The 6,273-nt window shown below is 53.1% G+C and overlaps 1 pseudogene; it reads left to right on the forward strand.

Annotated features, from left to right (window-relative positions):
- The first annotated feature begins 533 nt into the window (after window positions 1-533).
- LOC144246531 (olfactory receptor 5G26-like) lies at window positions 534-2,761 on the forward strand (annotated as a pseudogene).
- Window positions 2,762-6,273: the final 3,512 nt, after the last annotated feature.

A 6,273-nucleotide genomic window follows, 5' to 3' on the forward strand; every position in this document is an offset into this window, starting at 1 on the left:
AAGACAAATCCCAGATCTTATTCCTACACCAGGAAAAAACACATTAAGGGAAATCCCATTTTCCAATGCTTTCACCTAGAAAATCTCTTCCTGGGACACAGGGAGCAGGTATTTATTCCTCAAGTGTTCAGACTGGAAAGGGAATGGTCAAAATATGAGAAGTAATTTCATTTTCCCAGGAATTATCAGGAAAGTCATGGAATTACATGTGTAAGTGGATTGAGAGTACCAGGAGGAAGCCTTGTAACTTATTCATTTATTTATTTAGGTATGGTATTTCCCTTCTTAATGGCTTAAATATGCCCCTGCTTCCAAATACTTTGACTAAACAGGGATACTGGTGCCAGGAACTTATGTTTTTTCTCTTTCAAGAAGAATTTACCTTTTATTGACTGAAGGTTTTATAAATGCTTGACAAAAATTAACATTTTTATCACTATCAGTGGCTTTCTATGCATTAAACACTTCAATCTAAAGACAGCAAGCAGCTGAACCGCATATATAAAATGTTCAGTGTGGCTGGAGAAAATGAGATGTTTGCATCTGAATTTTTTCTCCTGGACCTCACCACCTGAACAGATCTGCAGGTGATGTTTTTTGTCTTGTTCCTTGCCCTCTAGGTGGTCACCCTCCTAGGAAATCTGAGAGTCATCATTTTGATCTGGATCCATCTACGCCTCCATTCTCCCATGTACTTCTTCCTGAGCCACTTGTCCCTGCTGGACATCTGCTGCTCCTCCACCACCATGCCCCGGAGCCTGAGGGATGTTTTGGCAGAGAAGAAGGTGATTTCCTTTGTGAGATGCATCACCCAGCTCTTCTCCTTTGCCACCTGGGCCACCACCAAGTGCCACATGCTGGGCACCATGGCCACAACCTCTACATGGCCTCCTGCAGGCCCCTGCTCTGCTCCATGCTCATGTCCCAGAGGATTTGCATTGGGATGTTGGCTGGAGCTCTCAGCTCCACTCTCCACACGGTTTCCATGTTCCACGCCCCGTTCTGCCACGCCGGGGCCATCGAGCGCTTTTTGTGTGATGGGCTCCCGCTGCTGGCCCTGTCCTGCTCCAACACCGCACCAGCGAGGCTGTGGTGGTTGCCACGGTGGGGTTCAACGTGCTGAGCACCACGGCTCAGCCGGGTTCATCCTGGTGTCCTACCTGTCCATCTGCTTGGTGGCAAGGTGGCACGAGGCCTCGTCCACCTGCGCCTCCTGCCTGGCCTCCGTCTCTGTCCCACAGCAGCTCCGCCCTCACGTACCTGCACCCATCTCCAGCCGCTCCCTGGAGCAGGACAAGTTCATCTCCCTGGGGTATTCCGGCACCGTCCTCATGCTGAGCCTCTTCCTCTACAGCCTCAGGAATGCGGACTTGAGGAATGTCGTGAGGAAAGCAAAAAGTCGGATCCTCGCTGCCGGGTCCATCCATGGCTCCTGGTCAGCTGAAAGGAGAGGAAAACCCTACTGCTGTGTCAGATTTTGGACCCTAAGGAAGAGAGGTTGGATATCAGGCCCTCAGGATTCCAGGGTGGTACTTCCAGGACTCATCTTCAGGACGCATCTTCCAAGCCATTGGTGCCATGGTGTCCGTGCAGGAGCAGCACAGGGTAGGGACGAGACGTCTCCTGGCATTGTCTGGAGTGCAGGAACCGAGGGGAACGTGGCAGAGCAGAGCCGGAGTGGCTGTCTGGGACACTGCCTGTGCTGCAGGACAGGAGCCATGGAGATTCCAAACCTTCGGGGAGCTGGCCTGCCCTCCCTTGATTTTCCCCCCCTTTTTTTGGGGTGTGTCCATGTGTAAGGGCTTTTATGAAAGCACCGAGCTGTTGGCCAGGGTACCTGGACTAGTTTTGTGCCTTCTCTGGGGGAGAGGAAAAAGGGAGATGAGGGAGTCCAGGGGCGGTGATGGTGTCATTTGGGACACCCCAATGTCAGTGGAGGGGGAGCCAGGTAAGTGAGAGATGAGTGGGATCAGGAGAGGTCCTCCTAAAACCCAAGGGAGGCTATAGCCAAAAAATGCCAGAAAATTATTGAGGGGTTTGTGTGTAAAATACTTAGATCTGCAAAGATTCTAATTTCCTATATATTCAGAAATTATCTTAATTTATCTATAAATTTATTTTAAGATAATCCCCCGTAGCTGCTGTGTTATAGTCAGGATTCTAGACTGTAGGAAATTCTGAATATGGATTTGTAGGGCTTGAAAATACAAATAAAACATTTGTGTACGTAAACGAAAGAATAAAGGGTTTGAAGCGGTAAGACACGATGGTCTGTATGCAGAACCTAGAAACAGCTCTGCGTACGCGGAGTTCTTTGTCCCTCCCCGCGCTGGAACACCCGAAATCCGGGATCTGGGATTGACCGAAATTGGGATTTATTGGCACCACTAAAACAGATGCGCATGCGCGCTGGCCGCTACCCCTCAGTGCTGCCGCCTTGTGGGCACACCCGGTACTGCAGCACGAGAGCTCCGAGCGCTGCCCGCGGCTCCGCCGGGACCGGGACATGGAGCTGGAGCGGGACAACCACGGGGACCGGGACATGGAGCTGGAGCGGGACAACCACGGGGACCGGGACATGGAGCTGGAGCGGGACAACCACGGGGACCGGGACATGGAGCTGGAGCGGGACAACCACGGGGAGCAGGCGCGGAGCCGGGAGCGGCAGTGGCGGAGCCCGGGGAGCAGCGGGGCCGGACCGGGGGCACCGGGAGCGGCGGCGCCGGGCTCGGAGGTGAGCGGGGAACGGGAAGAACCCTGAGCGGGCGGCGGGGATGGCCCGGGAGCTGCGGGCACCGCAGCCGCCTCGGCGTCGCTCCGGGGCGGATTCTGTACGAGCAAAATGAACATTTGGGGATACAATATGAGTTGATGTGCAGGGGAGAGAATGGACAGTTTGGGGTAAGGATGAGGTGGTCGGTGCTCTCCGGAGGGACCGGCTCGGGCTGGCTCTGTGTTGCTGTGATTAATTTGCTTTATGGAACGAGACACCTGAGACTGCCGCGGGAATCCAAGGCTGGAGCCGGGAAGTGGGACATACTGATTGTAGGATTACCGATAAGGATACAGAACGGATCTACAGAACGACCGTATAACGAGATATGTATTTTAAAAGCCCGCGGTCATCCTTCTCCCAGCCCCGCTGTGTTTTCAGGATCCTGGGGGAAGAGCCGGGGTCTGGACGAGGCTCCCGGGCACAGCGGGGGATTCTTGGGCTCCTGTGCGGGGCCAGGATTTGGACTCGATGCTGCCCGTGGGTCCCTTCGGGCTCGGGACCTGCTGCGGTCCTGTGCCGTGCAGGGTGAAATCAAGGGCATCGGGGGGGTTTGCCCGCGGTGCCCGCGGCCCCGCCGGGCCGGGCCGGGTCAGAGCCGGGACCGGCCCGAGGCAGCGGCACCGGCCGGGCCGGGAGCGCCCGGTGCTGCCGCCCCGTGGGGAGCGCCGGCACTGCAGCCCGGCACGGCGCGGGGTCGGGCGGAGCGGCGTCCCGGGAATTCTGGGGCGTCCCGGGAATGCTGAGATGTCCCAGGGAAAGCCGAGGTGTCCCAGGAATGCTGGGTCATCACAGGGAATACTGAGGCGTTCCCTGTCCGGTGCACTCGGCAGCACATCCCTGGTGTGATGCAGAAAAAGAAAAGTCCTGGGTTAGTGGGAGGATGTTTCTGGAATGGAGCTGGGAGAGGTGCTGCTCATGCCATGGAATCACGGGCTGCTTTGGCTCGGAAGGGAGCACAGGATCATTGACACTCTCTGGTCTGATTGCACAGCAGAGAACATCCCAAACTGCCTCCTCACCTCATGGACAGCAGGAGTGTCTTCCATAGCTCCTGTTTAGGAATGGCAGTGGCTGTGGGGAGCTCTGGCAGGAGCAGCTGGAGACCAGGTAAGAACAGAAATGGGATCATTCCGGCTGCTGCTGGAGGCGGTTTTCCCTTTTCAGGATGTTCCTCTGATGGCTGTTTTCACAGCAGTGTTCTAGGGCATGTGTGGGGGTAATGCCAGGAATTTTGGAGCAGTTGAGAAGCAGAGGAGAAAAAATGTGAAGCTGATCTGTTTCTAGTAATTCCCAACTTTTCCTTCAACACCATTCTAGAGGAGATCTGTGTAAGAGACAAAGGTGCAGAGGAACAAGTGTTCTAACCCCCCCTGGATTTCTGACAGAGCAAACCTTCCAGTGATCCCAGCTGATGTCTCTGAGAAACTGTGGGGTCCTGAGAATTTCCAGGAAAGAAGAAGAAAGACAGAGATGAGGGAATAGGCTTCCAATTAATAATGATTTGATTGACATGGAAGTGTTTCTTGAATGCTTGATGCTTCCCTTTTATTCCTGGAATAATATTTAAATGATTCCTTTAAAAAATCATTTCAATTTGAAAGAAAAGAATACAAAATAGATGCATGGAAAGATCAAGGAATCATCCTGGAATCCCCAGATGATTTGAGTGGGAAGGGACCTTAAGGATAATTTCATTCCATCCCCTGCCATTCCATCCACAGCCCAGGCTTCTCCAAGCCTCATCCAGCCTGGCCTTGGACACTTCCAGGCATGGAGCAGCCGTGATTTCTCGGGGTTTATGGGCACAGGGGGAAATTTCCAGCAGGAACGGAGGAGTTCTTTGCTCTGTCCAGCCCCAGCAGGGCTGTGGGAGGCAGAGGATGTGGGAACAGGAGCTTTGCCACTGCCTCGGGGCAGTCTCTGCTGTCCCAAAGCGCAGCAGAGCAAACGTTTGTGGTTTCACATCCCGTTCAAAGGAGCTCCGAGCCGGGCACGGGAACGGGGGCGGAGCAGGGCTGGCACCAGGCAGAGGGGTGACATCCAGAGGGTGCCACCAGCCTGTCCCTGCTGTCCCAGCCAGGGTCTAGCTACCTGGTGACCCTGGGGGAACGATCTGGACAAAGGAGAAGGGTCACCAGGTGATGGACACATCATCTGGGAGGAGACAGGGGGATGGGTTGGGGTTTGATGGACATACAGGTACTGATGGGAAAGCTGGGATGAACAAACAGGTACAAAGAGGGGATATGGAGGGACAAAGCATTATGAGGGGATATACAGTGCAAACACAACTCTACAGTGAATGGCCCATCCAGTGATTGAACCCACAACCTTTGGTGTTCTCAGCACCGAGCTCAAAATAACTGACCTGATCTATGTGTCATGTGGAAGTCCTTCCTGGGATGGAAATACTAGCAAGGAAATTCCTATGCCAATGCAACTCCTTTTGTGCTAATGCTGCTTTAAACACCAGCCCTTGGAACATCTATAGGGCAGAGCTCCATGGCCAGCCCCCGACCATGGAACAGCACAGGTGAACAGTTGTGTGACAGCGCAAAACTCTTCCAATAACCCTGATTTCCTGTCCTTTCCAGCATTTCTCCAATAGCTGCACAGGTACTCTTTCCAGGGAGAAATGAGCAAGACAAGTCCTGAGGGTTCCCTTGGTCCATGGCAAGTGTTCTGGTCAATGTTCACAGCTGGGTGAAATGCTCCATGTGGAGCTGGTTTTGGTGTAGTGTTCCCACTCATCTGCTGCCCAGCTGGGAAGGGAAATGGAGTCAGACATACCAACTGTTACCTGTTACCCATCTGTAGCTGCCCCATCCCTGGAAGTGTCCCAGGCCAGGTTGAACAGGGCTTAAAGCAACCTGGGATAGTGGAAAGTGTCTCTGCCTCTGGCAGGGGGTTAGAATGGGATGAGCTTTAAGGTCCCTCCTGACCCAATCCCCTCCATGGTTCTATTATAACCACCCCATTAGATCCTAGTCTGAATGTGTGACACTTGGGAGCCATCACACACTCCAGTTTTTTTAAGCTTGGGCCCCAAAATAACAAACTGCTGTGCTGTCAAAAAAGGAAGGCCAGGAATTCAAAATCATTCCCTCCCCCTGTTGTGTTTTTGTTTTGTTTTTTTTTTTGTTTGTTTTTTTTTTTGCAATTTACCCCTTGCACCCTGCTCACCTCCACAACTGGGACCAGCCCTTTAAGTGTCCACTTAGAGGTGTCTGAACTGCATGGCCCCAATTCCAGTTGGGAATGTCTTAGCTACCACCCCCTCCCCGTCACAACCCACCACTGGGACAGCTCAGATTGAATGACTGACTTTCTGTGTTTGAATTCCTTCTTTAAAAAGCAGCATTGTAATATCCAGAACTCAGAAGGGTCCCTGGAAGCCACAGGTCAGGGGCAGAGTCACATGAACAGTCCTGAACTGGTTTTCAGGGGATGTATCCCCAGCCTGTGACTGCAACAACTCCAAAGCTGTTCCTTCCACT

The sequence above is a fragment of the Lonchura striata genome, chromosome 6, assembly GCF_046129695.1.
Source record: "Lonchura striata isolate bLonStr1 chromosome 6, bLonStr1.mat, whole genome shotgun sequence".
Classification (NCBI taxonomy): domain Eukaryota; kingdom Metazoa; phylum Chordata; class Aves; order Passeriformes; family Estrildidae; genus Lonchura; species Lonchura striata.